The sequence below is a fragment of the Doryrhamphus excisus genome, linkage group LG15, assembly GCF_037039965.1.
Source record: "Doryrhamphus excisus strain RoL-2023G ecotype Guam linkage group LG15, RoL_Dexc_Guam_v1.1, whole genome shotgun sequence".
Taxonomy (NCBI): Eukaryota; Metazoa; Chordata; class Actinopteri; order Syngnathiformes; family Syngnathidae; genus Doryrhamphus; species Doryrhamphus excisus.
In genome coordinates, this window is record NC_136371.1 from 6,644,249 (window position 1) to 6,659,188 (window position 14,940).

Genomic DNA, 14,940 nt, shown 5'->3' on the forward strand with positions numbered 1-14,940 from the left:
TAGAAATACTACAGCTTTTGCTTGGACGCTGATGAAAACCCACATGTTGCGACGGAGTGATGCTGCAAAAAATCTTTTTTTTTGGATCTGACAAATCTTAAGTACATTTGATCAGTTATAGAAATACTACAGCTTTTGCTTGGACGCTGATAAAAACCCACATGTCGCGACGGATTGATGCTGCAAAAAATCTTTTTTTTGGATCTGACAAATCTTAAGTACATTTGATCAGTTATAGAAATACTACAGCTTTTGCTTGGACGCTGATGAAAACCCACATGTCGCGACGGAGTGATGCTGCAAAAAATCTTTTTTTTTGGATCTGACAAATCTTAAGTACATTTGATCAGTTATAGAAATACTACAGCTTTTGCTTGGACGCTGATAAAAACCCACATGTCGCGACGGAGTGATGCTGCAAAAAATCAAGTGCAGGCTGAATTTATAGACTGTGTAAAGCACTTAATGTGTGGTTCCAATCCCAGGGAGAGGTGAAGAGTGAATACATAATAAGCATTTTACATGAATACAGATAATGATGAAATGTACTCCTTTCATTTCATATCCGGCATTATCTGTAACTCATCCCGAGCGGAGAAACGGTTACCTCCATACCATCTACACACCCAAAACTAAATTGTAACACTGTGGCTTCATACAAATCTGTTTTTGTCGTCAAATGTTGACTTTTTTCCTCACATTTATGGATTGGATAGATGAACGCAAAGGGTGTCGACAGCTTCATTGGCTTTGATTTATATTTCTAGGTGTAACATCTGCACTCAATAAATAGGTGACCTCATAAATCCTTAGTGGAATGTTTATTGTTGTTGAACCAATGCTGTTTAATGTATTTATACAACCTTAGTGCAAAATAGGAATATTTCACAACCTGAATGTTTTGTTGCATTGACCATCTCCTTAGTTCTGGACTGCAAAGAATTTAGTTGAATGGTCTTATCACACAACCACAATTAAACAAAATTACACATGGAGTAGGAGCCTAATATCAAGTGTATGAGCCACTTGCATTCAAACATCATACATGCTTAGAAGTGACCAGACAAAGATGTAGACAGACAGAGTGAGTGAGTACACACTCCATTAAATCAATTATGTCTGCTTGCTGTGGAAGCATGTGCAGGAGGATAATTACTTAGGGAGAGAGATCATAGGCTAATCTGATGATGATGCCCTTTGCTACCCACGAGCAGACTTGATGAAGCAGCACTCCTGCAGGACGCACCCTGGCTGTGAAGATGACACACACACACACACACGAAGAGAGGAATTGCAACTGCATGTAGTGCGCTACTAAATAAGCAAAGGAAATAAATTAAACTGCATGCTATAGTAAGATTCAGTTTAACCCCCAATGTTAAGTTAAATTGTAGTGTAGATCAGAACTCATGTCTAATTTAACACCGTAAACGGAACACATGGAGGACAGAAAATGCAGTAACATAAACCCTAAATACAAGAGTATTTAGAAACCATAACTATTGCTTTGGTAATAGAGATTATTGATTGACCACCTCATCTTAACAATGTTTTTGTTTTGGTTTTATTTCACTTTTACAATTGAGTGCATCCCATAATCAGTTCACAGTTCAGTTCACAGATGTCGCCATCACTTCTTTAATAATGTTGCCTACACATCCGTACACTTCTTACAGTCCCTACATTATGTTCTGTTCAATGTCAGTTTGTCTGACTTTTTTTAGTTAGTAGTAAAAAAATAGAAGAAAACAGCAAGTGCTCTATCCTATCCTATCTTATTGCACGTAGGTTTTGGTCAATAACATTATTGTCAGTAATGTTTCATATTCTCCGGTTGGCCAATTGTAATAACACACAAAAAAATAAATACTTCAAGCAAGTTTTTCTTCCCTGGTAAGTTTCTGTGAGAGCTGTTTCATGGAAGTGAGACGGAGCGCTGCATGTGGGGGAGGGAGTGGGGAGTGAGGGAGGGGTGTCATTCAGGACTATTCCAAGGCGTCTGACTGACAGGGGCCCCAAAAAATAGAGACGTTGTGACAACTGTTATCCGAGGGGGGGACCAATGTCATTTTTTTCTCTCAAGGGGCCCAGAATTCTTGGCGGTATCCCTGGATGGAGGTCTGTAGTCGTGGTTCGGTTGGTTGAGATAAGGAAGTGGGGGGGGGGACGTGGCTCATGATATGAAATACAAAAGTGGATGATGACATTTGGATCTTTATATAATCAAAAGTCTCCTTCAAGAAGACATCCTGAGAATGATGAGTGATGTACAATGTCCTCTTCTAAAACTTTTTTTTAAACAAAGGTGATTTTTAATGTTATTATATAGCCAATAGCATGGCTGCAGCCAGGAATTCTAGTCTGATGGAGAAATCTTTGCATTTTTCTGCATCCTTGGGGATAACCGGCACTCTTTAAGAAAACAGTAACTGCTTTCAGTACTGCATCATTATTAACATTCACAACAGGAGGTGCTTGAGATAGCAGCGCTGCGCTCCTTATTTCTTTAATAGATTTCTAGATGAAATATTAAACAGTCTCTGATCCTCAGCACACTAATTGTCTGAGGCGGGCTAACGACAAGTTCAGACGAAGATGAGGAATAGCGGAGGAGGGGTGCATACAGATGTTAAATCATCATTAACCTGCCAGCAGACGTTTACAGTAGCATATAAAAGTTATTAATGATATTGGTCATTTGTCTTTGTCCCAGTAATTTTAGTTTTTGTAGTTCCTTGTCTACTAAATCAATTAGAAAAACTCATTAGCAGGACATAATATACAGTATATGTGAACAATATGTATTCATTCATTCATTCATTCATTTTCTACCGCTTATCCTCACGAGGGTCGCGGGGGGTGCTGGAGCCTATCCCAGCTGGGGTACACCCTGGACTGGTCGCCAACCAATCACAGGGCACATATAGACAAACAACCATTCACACTCACATTCATATCTATGGACAATTTAGAGTCGCCAATTAACCTAGCATGTTTTTGGAATGTGGGAGGAAACTGAAGTACCCAGAGAAAACCCACGCATGCACAGAGAGAACATGCAAACTCCACACAGAGATGGCCGAGGGTGGAATTTAACCCTGGTCTTACAATATGTATGATAGGTTTAAAAAATGTTTAATTTAAAAACTGCATTTTGGGCCGCACGGTGGTCGAGTGGTTCACATGTAGGCCACACGGTCAGGAGATCAGGAAGACCTGGGTTTGATTCTCCACTCTGTGTAACGTTTGCATGTTCTACCTGTGTGTTAACTAGCGACTCCAAATTGTCCATAGGTATGAATGTGAGTGTGAATGGTTGTTTGTCTGTATGTGCACTGTGATTGGCTGGCGACCAGTCCAGTGTGTACCCCGCCTCTCACCCGAAGACAGCTGGGATAGGTTCCAGCATGCCTGTGACCCTAGTGAGGATAAGCGGCATAGAAAGTGGATGGAAACTGCATATTGTGTTTAGTTGTGTTGTCATTGACTAATATTTAGGGCTCGAGCACTGACCAGTGCGAAAGCCCTATTGTAATCGTTCCGTTTTTTATTCTGACGAAAGGACGGCCATTTTGAGGGCCTCAACATGCCCGAAAACTCACCAAATTTTGCAAGCGCGTCAGGTCTGGCGAAAATTTCGATCTGGTGGGGGTCCCGAAAACAATGTTCCAAAATTGACTCTCTAGCGCCACCTTTAATTTTTGAAAAAATTGGCCCCCGCCACCAGTTTCACCTATCGTCACGAAACTTGGTGGAGACGTCTATCGTGACAGGACGGACCAAAAAGTCTCAAGAACCCATATTGGAAAACGAACAGGAAGTCGGCCATTTTGGATGGCGGCGGCCTTTTTCCTGCCAGAAGTTGGGGTCGTATCTCGACGAACTCCTCCTAGGGGGTTTGACCAAATGAGTCCGTTGTTGCATCAACGGACACTAGACGGATGGCCGACGTTAAATTGCGAAGGATTTTGGGATATTCCATACGATGTGGGCGTGGCACGCCCCCAAATTTTGCCCATTTTCATATGTCCGGGCCTTGCACGCTGAGCGTAACTGTAGACGTGAATAACTTGGCTCCACGTGGTCAGATCTTCATCATACTTGGTACATGTGATCATGGCCCCGCCCCGAAGGTCCCCGTAGGTCACTTCCTGATTTCGTCGCAGCGCCACTTATTGGCGACAGGCTAAAGGCGTGTCATCTACATGAGGCCTTTTCTGCCAGGAGATTCATCAGATGAACATCGGGGTCACAAGGTCACTGCCTGACAGCCTGGTGAAGCCTGTTGATGGACCATGATGCAGGAAAAGCGCACGTGGTGGGCGTGGCCTGGCGGCGAATGCTCAGGCCTCGCCATTTACATAGAAAAGGTCATCATTCGCCCGCAAAAGGTCGCATGGGCTTGAAAACTCATAGGGGGGGTCAGAATCCAGGCCTGAGCGGCCTGGTGTGGCCACCATATGAAACCAAGCCAAATTGACTCACTAGCGCCACCTAGAAGTTTTAAAATAATTATCCCTCGCCTCCCGTTGCACGTATCGGCATGATTTTCGGAGGAGACATCACTCGTGACAGGACGCACAAAAAAGTCTCAATAACCCATGTTCTAAAACCAACAGGAAGTCGGCCATTTTAGGTGGCGGCGGCCATTTGGGGGCGGATGTATGGGTCGTATCTCGACGAACTCCTCCTAGGGGGTTTGACCGAATGAGTCCGTTGTTGCATCAACGGACACTAGACGGATGGCCCACGTTAAATTGCGAAGGATTTTGGGCCGCTCCATAGGATGTGGGCGTGGCACGCCACCAAACTTTGACCATTTCATATCTGGCCCTGCCTGGTGTCTGGCCTTGCCTTGAAGCAATGTACATCAAAGTCAATACACAGTTTGACTGACAGACTGATGATGTCAGTTGATGGACTATGATGTGTGTAAAGCACATGTGGGGGGCGTGGCCACGGCGAATGGTCAGCCTTCGCCATTGACCATCAAAAGGTCATCATTTGCCTGCAGAAGGTCACAGGCTGCTGAAATCTTAAACGTGAGGCCTTAATCCAGGCCTGAGCGCCCTGGTGGTGCTCCCATGTGACACCAATCTAAATTGACACACTAGCGCCACCTAGAAGTTTCAATTCATTATCCCTCGCCACCCGTTACACGTATCACTATGATTTTCGGTGGAGACGTCTATCATGACAGGACGCACCTAATGCTCCAGAAGCCATGTTCTAAACACAGCGCCACCAACTGGTGGAAATGTATATCTGCCGTAACTTCCTGATTCATGGTCAGATTGTCTTGAAATTTTTTTTGGTGTGTTGGGGCAATCTCTGGTCTGTTATACTGTGTGTACATAGACTCTATAGCGCCACCAACTGGTGGAAATGTATATAGCCGTAACTTCCATCCACATGGTCGGATCAAGCCCAAATTTTTTCTGGTGGTTTGGGGTACCCTCTGGTCTATGACTGTGTGTGTACATACACTGTATAGCGCCACCAACTGGTGGAAATGTATATAGCCGTAACTTCCATCCACATGGTCGGATCAAGCCCAAATTTTTTCTGGTGGTTTGGGGTACCCTCTGGTCTATGACTGTGTGTGTACATAGACTGTATAGCGCCACCAACTGGTGGAAATGTATATAGCCGTAACTTCCTTCCACATGGTCGGATCAGGCCCAAATTTTTTCTGGTGGTCTGGGGTACCCTCCGGTCTATGACTGTGTGTGTGTACATCGACTGTATAGCGCCACCAACTGGTGGAAATGTATATAGCCGTAACTTCCTTCCACATGGTCGGATCAGGCCCAAATTTTTTCTGGTGGTCTGGGGTACCCTCTGGTCTATGACTGTGTGTGTACATACGCTATAGCGCCACCAACTGGTGGAAATGTATATCTGCCGTAACTTCCTTACGCACGGTCGGATCGGCCCCTAATTTTTTCTGTTGGTTCGGGGTACCCTCCGGTCCGTTACCGTGTGGGCCAACCACTCTATAGCGCCACCCACAGGCGGAAACGTATATCCGCCGCAAGGACCTACCGCGTGGTCCGATCGTCGTGAATTTTTTTATGGCGGTTCGCGGTGTCGGACGGGACGTGACCGCGCACCCGCCTCGCCGCCGCTGTCGCCCCCTCCTGGCGGAAAATTGCAAGTGCCGTGACTCCCTTACCGCTTATCCGCTCGCCACGGTTTTTCGTACGGCGCGTCCGCGCGCCCATCCGGTCGCGTGCGCGACCCCGACCCGCGCGTACCCCCGACCCGCGCGTACCCCCGAGCGCGTCGGGGTGCTCGAGCCCGCTCATCACTGCTTGCAGTTTTAATTACATTTGTTTTATGATCTGAAACACTCATAAAAATGAAAAAAAAACACTTCACTGCACTTGTATGGGATCAACTACCACTCCCAAAGATCTGTTAGGTGATCCTAATAACTTTTTGATAGCCTATATGCCTTGTATGCAGGTTTACGGTTAGGCTAAGATAACCATTTAGCAGAATTCCATAATTAATAAAAGAAAAATAGAGGGTGAGTTGTTCTCGCCTCTTGTGTATGAGTCAGTGTGCGTGACTAAAGGGCTTGCCTCCATGTGCATCGTAATCTCATTCCAGCGTCCAGGTAGCTGGAGGTGGCGGTTCGTCCGCCTGCGAGCTTTGGGCTGACTGATCAGCTTCCAGACTCCCACACAAACTGCGAGGAGCCAGTCAACCTCTTCTTGCAAACGCAGCTCCATTTAGACACCGCACATGCTAATGTGACGGAGGTATATGATGGTCCTCCAGAGCTTTTAATCCTTCTCACCATCAAAGGCTGGATGACAACCTGAAAGCCACTTAACTAAAGGCAATTTGATGTTTATGAGAAAAGGAAGACTTATGAATGTTATAGGATTTATTATGGAATGATGGCAAGCCAGGTGTGGTCCGTACACTGTGTGTGTTGATGTTTGTAAATACAGACTTCACTTGAGAAATTGTTGTTCTGCTTTCTCTACAAGTCCATGATTGTCATCTAGGGGAGTAGCAGGTGGCCAAAAAGTGCTCTAGTTTTCGAGATACCCCTACCGGAGGTATAACAAGTCGTACTTGGTATCAAAATGTTCGTTAGAACCTCTACTTTTCAGAACTGGTGTTGTACTTTGAAAAAGTTGTGTATAACATAGTCAATTAACCCCTTTATTGCCGAAACACGCAAAAAAACGACACTTCCTCATACCTTCAATTTATTCAACCCAGGCACTATAAAACTTTGTTTGATGCCACTACAATGCTATTTCTTTATTAACAGAGGTCTGTGGATATCATCTGGACATCAGTGGTGGTGTAAAAATCCCAAGGGGGGTAGTCTGGGGCCCCAAAATGGGGATTTTAGCCCCTTTTTCTACTTTTTCTTCAGGAAAACACCCCTTGTGAGCCCAATTTCAACTCAGATAAGGAGTGTTTGGTATCAAAATGTTCGTTGGAACCTCTTCTTTTCAGAACTGGTGTTGTACTTTGAGAAAAATTTGTGTAACATGGTCAATTAACCCCTTTATTTCAGAAACACATTAAAAACGAAACTTCCGTACACCTTCAATTTCTTCGACCCAGTCACTATAAAACTTTGTTTGATCTCGATAAAGTGCTTTATTTCTTTTTAGCAAATGTCTGAAGAAACAATCTGTACACCAGTGGTGCAGTAAAAATCCCAGGGGGCTAGTCTTGGGCCCCCAAAACTTTTATCTTAGCCCCTTTTTTCTACTTTTTTTCGGGAAAAAGATCCTGTTGCAAACACCAGTGAATTTGTAACTGTACTCGGACTCTGAAGGTCACTTCAAAACTCGTTTACCTGTTTGAAACAGCTTAGCAGTATTTTCTTTACCAGTAAAAAAGTGCCTGCTACCAAATATTGACCAATGAGACCAATGCTAGTTTTCATCGCTTCTGCCATCCCCATCCCCATCCCCATTATCTTGCTCAACACGGACAGTATTCGGGCAGTCACTGCATTTGCATGCTTCGATGCACGGAAGTCCAACCTGGAGACATGGACATTTCGCTCCATCAATACAGCTTGAATCTTGACAGTACAGATGAGTGAGGTTCCTCAGATCACTGGGAGCCGATTCCTTCAAAGTTCGAATGCACACAAGGTTTTCTCCACTCTTGGTCCAGCCATATGCACAGGGGTCCCCAACTTCAGGTTTTGCTATGTGGCTGCTGCACCATACCATGGTCTGATATTTTGCCCGGAGTGCGTGCTGTTGAAAAGCATCCTCTGTAGGAGGGAGTGACACCACTGGCTTGTCGGTTGTTGATGAGTGGATGAGACGCAATTCATCCAAAGTTTTGCAATGTCTGTCCTTACGACCTTTGTAAATGAGGATACCGAATTTTCTTGCAGAATCCATTCCCACCTCTGGTCCAGGACTGTTGAATTCAGAAAGGCCTTTCAACTCATCTTGATGCTTTTGAAGCGCATTGAATGCAGTTCGTTTCCCTATTTTGAAAAATCCGCTAGTAGTGTCACATCCTGAAAGGGCGTGCATTGCTGGCAAAATGGAGCAGAGTAATGGCCCTACTTCTTCAGCAATCTTAGTCACTGGAATGAATCTCTCTTTTGTGGTGAATTTTCCGGCATGACCTGCGTGCATGTAGACCTCCCGACTCAACATTCCTCCACTCTGGTAATGCAACAGCAACACAAGGACATCAGTGTCATCGCATCTGACGATGGTCCGTGGAAAGGAAGCTGAGTGTGTTGCATGTAACACAATTCTTGTGTCGGCTTCAGCTTGTGTCGAAGCCAGGTTCTCCATCGTACAAGGTCCTTCAGCAGATATTTGTTTCACTGTCTCTGGGTTCGGGTAACCCCCAGCAATCACCAGTGTTTTGTCTGGTGCAATCATGTCAGGTGCTCTCGCCTCTATATATTGACTAAGAAAATATATCAGTTCTGCTTTATTCTTTCCGGACTTGAGAAACTGTTTGTAGTTAGGAACTTTCCTATTCCCAATTACCTTGTGGGAAGCTCTATGTTCATGACTGTCCCCACGTCGTTGTCTTTCTCCTCCCTTGATGTTCAAGCTTGCATCTACATCATAACGGTCAAAGACCACCGTTTCGACTTCAATATGCAAGTCTGGATTTTTCAATAGTCTGGTCAGTCTTTTCAAGATGATCTGTCCTAAATCATCGAATGTCTGGAAGTGTGTTTCATTCACACTTTGTACAAGACTCATTCCATCAATTATGTATGCAGTTCGTGTGTAGGCTTCTGATTTCAGAACTGTTTCCTTCTGGCAACGTTCTTCAAGCTTGCTAGCAAGGTCTGATTTAGTCACCTTTCGCATGGCACCATCGTCATGGAATAATGCTGGCGGTACTGGGGTCAGCTCATACGACAAGACATCCTTCAGGTTGATTTCTCTGTGTCTTGCAACACAAAGCAATCGACGGAACAACACCTCTGGGTCAAGTAACAGCTTCTTGGCTTTATCAAACGATAGAGATTTCTTCATGCTCTCGAATGTTGTGGCCACAGACTTGGGTACTGCATCCCAAAAGTCTTTCTCTCCACCATCCACAAGTCGCTGGGCAATGAAATTATCCAGTATGCCTTTTCCCTTTCCTGGAATCGTTGTCAGGGACTGCACAACCGGTTTTGTGGCAATTTTCCCACTTGAGATATTCACAAGCTCACTAGATGATATCCACAGACCTCTACTAATAAAGAAATAGTCTTGTAGTGGTATCAAACAAAGTTTTATAGTGACTGGGTCGAAGAAATTGAAGGTGTACGGAAGTTTCGTTTTTAATGTGTTTCTGAAATAAAGGGGTTAATTGACCATGTTACACAAATTTTTCTCAAAGTACAACACCAGTTCTGAAAAGAAGAGGTTCCAACGAACATTTTGATACCAAACACTCCTTATCTGAGTTGAAATTGGGCTCACAAGGGGTGTTTTCCTGAAGAAAAAGTAGAAAAAGGGGCTAAAATCCCCATTTTGGGGCCCCAGACTACCCCCCTTGGGATTTTTACACCACCACTGATGTCCAGATGATATCCACAGACCTCTGTTAATAAAGAAATAGCATTGTAGTGGCATCAAACAAAGTTTTATAGTGCCTGGGTTGAATAAATTGAAGGTATGAGGAAGTGTCGTTTTTTTGCGTGTTTCGGCAATAAAGGGGTTAATTGACTATGTTATACACAACTTTTTCAAAGTACAACACCAGTTCTGAAAAGTAGAGGTTCTAACGAACATTTTGATACCAAGTACGACTTGTTATACCTCCGGTAGGGGTTCAGTGGATTTTTGGTACTGCTGCTACTGCACTAATCTGAGAGGTCCTCTTTCTCATGCTTTCTCAGTATTTGTACTGATTGCAGTTAGAAGTCAGCACTGTGCATATATACAGTATGGCTGTATAGGTGGATCTACTGTGTGTATATGTGTGTGTCTTCATGCATGTATCGCTTGAGGAGCTCCATGTTACATTATTGATAATCCTCGGGGAAGTTTGAATCGTGGCAGTAACAGGAGAGGATGAGGTGGGAGTGGTTGGGAGACAGATCAGAATGCCTGGATGGATTTGGCTTTGGCTGACCATCCATCCAGACATCTCCAACTTCTAATGCTGAAAGGTGAGGCCTCTGGAGGACAGCAGGGAAGGAGGTCATTGAGCAGGAGGACAGGGGAGGGTTTTGTCAAGGGCACTGATGTGACATCTGTGTGGCGGTTTGTGGAAGTACTGATTTGAATTGATGGAATTCTGCTTCTTCCTACTCCTTTTCAGACGTGTTGAATTGTGCAAATGTAACCTTCTAATGTTAACTTGTTAAGGTTTGATACAAATAAAACATGCCATATCACTCTAGTACGAGTAGTAATATTCATTCATTTTCTACCACTTTTCCTCACGAGGGTCGCGTGGGTGCTGGAGCCTATCCCAGCTGTCTTCAGGCGAGAGGCGGGGTACACCCTGGACTGGTCGCCAGCCAATCACAGGGCACACGAGTAGTAATAGTATACCATTTTTACCAGACATAGTCAGGGGGTAAACTAACTCCTTCTATGTATTATAATTAAACATTCCAAGGAAGACATATGCTAACATTGTACTGTGTGCACCATATGCATGCATAAATACACATAAAATCATATTTTTTTTCTTTTTAACTGCAGAGTTTAGTAATGAACAGTTCTGAACAGTCTAAGTCCGATATTGTATGTGGTGGCTCATTTGAACATGCACAGAACTGACAGTAGTGTAAATTGCCCAAATTGGGTTCTGGCAGCAGTGACATCTGCTGCAATAATGACTGCTGCAGCCAGGGAGACAACCCGTCCACCCCCAGACACTGCTAATTAATCAGCACTCTTCCACACAGGGACAATCACCTCCGCTTATAAAAAAAAAAAAAAAAACACAGTCTATATCACCTGTCTGTTCTGCTCAATTAATTCTGTTTTTAGAGTATTGAAGAGACCCAACAGATCCATACAAGTTTGAATGCTTTTTTGTTTAAATGTGCACAACATTACAGATTTATTATGGAGAGTAATGGTAATGGTTTTATTTCATTTGAACATGCATCAGATTACAATTGAGTGCATCACATAATCAGTTCACAGTTCCATATGTCCAAAAGGAGTAGGAAGAAGCAAAGCTTATTAAATCCTACCCCTCCATCTGGTACTTTTACAATCAGTAACTGTTACATTTGTTCACTTCCTGCTTTCCATAATACAGTTTAAGGTTTTTTTTTTTAAATAATGCACCTCGTACCAAAGTACGATATACGATACGGTATAGTGATATATATAGCACATCATGACTGGTTCAAGACTCTTCATCCTTGTATTTAGCAAACATCAACTGCTTGTATTGTTTCTTGAATTGGCTCATCGTTGTGCATTGTTTGAGGTCCTTACTCAATCCATTCCATAGTTTGATTCCACATACTGAAATGCTATGGCTTTTTAACGTAGTCCTAGCATATAAGTGTTTCAAATGTAGTTCTTCCCTGAGATCATATTTCTCCTCTCTTGTAGAGAAGTATTGGATGACATTTTTAGGGAATTGGTTGTTTTTAGCCTTATGCATTATTTTAGCTGTTGGAAGATGAACTATATCAGCAAGTTTAAGTATTTGTGATTTTAGAAATAAGGTGTTAGTATGTTCTCTGTAGGCGGCATTATGAATTATCCTTACTGACCTTTTTTTGCAGTATAATACAAATTTCCCCACTGAGGGACGAATAAAGGCATATCTTACATTTAGCGAGTGAAGATTGCTTTGATGATTTAAAGAGTGATTTAAACATGTGCAACATTATCAAAGGAAATCTCGCATTCTTTTCAAACATGATTGTTTCACTCCAAAGGAAAATACTCTTGCCAAATGGATCAGTATGGAGCGTATCTCTTGGTGTCAACATGGATGTGACTAAAACTTTACTTGCAGATCTTCAATTTCTTGTCACTGCTGCTTCTTTCTCTACTACACTGCAACTGCGCTCTATAAAAGTATATTTTAGAAGCTTTTCATGCTCTGGGGACAGTGATCAGTAATAAACAGAAATCGATTAGAAATATCTAAGAGTCTACAGGGAAAAAAAACACTTTGATACTCACGACTGGTTCACAGAAATGATGTTTGCCACATATTTTGAACATTTCCAATTTTTTTTTTGCACACTGGCACTCAACACTATAAAATTTACACATACTTCACATTCATTTGCGACTCATGGGGATGCCATTGGCATAAAAAACTGCATACCACTACCGGGACAAAGTACATGTAAGTCTAAACGATGCTTTAGAAAGATGCGTGACTACATTTTAGTCAGAGTTTTCTCCGAGTAAACTTTGTATCTTACATGAGCGACATCACACCCAGTGATTGCCGCTGTCAGTTACACACTGTATAATAAACTGATACCTTCATAACACTGCACAGTGTAAAATAACATGACTTGACATGACATGACCCATTTTATCAAGCAGATGGTGTATCTGTCATGCATGCTAATGGCTCTTGTGCAACATATGCATGAGTTGGGACCTGAACAGCCTCCTGGATGCTTGTGAATACCCACATCTGATGTTGTATGTTAATCGTATAACCTTCAGGGCACTGAGAGCACAAACTGGCAAGGGAGAGCCAGAAAAAGCTGTCTTTTCCACACAAAAAAGCTTTGAACCAATCATTCTATACAAGTCGTCAAGGGCTGCTAATGAGTGTGTGACTTGGTACTTATTATACTGTACAAAAAAGGGATTGGAATTGTGGTTTTGGTGCAGAGAGAAAGAGAAAATGGTCTTGATTAGTAATGAAAGAGCTTTGTATAAGACAGGTGGAACAGCAAGGATGGAAGTGATGTCTTGGACGTTGTCCAGGACTGATTCTGCCCTGGCCTGACGACAGAAGACACACAAATTCAACTACACCAAATTAGCCATGTTGATGATTGTGGTGACAGTTCTCTGCATTGGTCGACAGGCTACATCCAAATGTTATATTGGACTTCTTTCATGGCTCACTTCTAAATGCACAAACCTCATTATCTGAAAAGTTGGCATGGTTTAACACAACAATACAACATTGTAACTACATTTATAGGTCAGAAAAGTGGAAAAGACATAATAGGTCCACTTTAACACAAGTGCAAATAATACAGTTGAGGATGTTTCTGTTACCCTACATTTACTTTTCTTAATAAACGGTCTTAACAGCAGACCTAAGAAAAATGTAATGGTAATGTTTTTATTTCATTTGAACATGCATCAGATTACAATTGAATGCATCACATAATCAGTTCACAGTTCCACATGTCCAAAAGGAGTAGGAAGAAGCAAAGCTTATTAAATCCTACCCCTCCATCTGGTACTTTTACAATCAGTAACTGTTACATTTGTTCACTTCCTGCTTTCCATAATACAGTTTAAGGTTTGTTTTTTTTGTTTTTTTTAATAATGCACCTCGTACCAAAGTACGAGGTGATATGACAATCCAATGACATAATGGGTACCATAGTAAGTGTCAATATAGTGATATATATAGCACATCATGACTGGTTCAAGACTCTTCATCCTTGTATTTAGCAAACATCAACTGCTTGTATTGTTTCTTGAATTGGCTCATCGTTGTGCATTGTTTGAGGTCCTTACTCAATCCATTCCATAGTTTGATTCCACATACTGAAATGCTATGGCTTTTTAACGTAGTCCTAGCATAAAAGTGTTTCAAATGTAGTTCTTCCCTGAGTTCATATTTCTCCTCTCTTGTAGAGAAGTATTGGATGACATTTTTAGGTAATTGGTTATTTTTAGCCTTATACATTGTTTTAGCTGTTTGAAGATGAACTACATCAGCAAGTATTTAAGTATTTGTGATTTTAGAAATAAGGAGTTAGTATGTTCTCTGTAGGCGGCATTATGAATTATCCTTACTGACCTTTTTTGCAGTACATTTAGCGAGTGAAGATTGCTTTTATAGTTATTACCCCATATTTCCACACAATAAGTAAGATATGGTAGAACCAGAGAGCAATAAAGAGTGTGGAGAAACACATTGGTGCATCAACGTCACTATAACATATAATACATAAATATAATTCAATTTTTAATTCTGTAAACCTGTAGAATTAGAAATGCAATGTGTATGAATTTTGAGAGAGTGTCTTTGAGGAAATTGATTAAACACATTGTTAAATGCCACTTTCTTCTTAAAAGATATGCGAGAGGGACTTAAGAATGACGCCTATTGATTGTAAATCAGAAAAGGTGTGAACGCTTCACGATGGGGAAATAATCAAGAGGGTGGATTGGGAATTTCGACCCGCAAGTGCTGAGAAGAAACCTCAATTGCAAATCTTCACATTGCTTTGTGGGGATGAATAGTGTCAGCTGGCATGGAAGCAACCTGTCTCTGCCTGCCTGCTGAAGA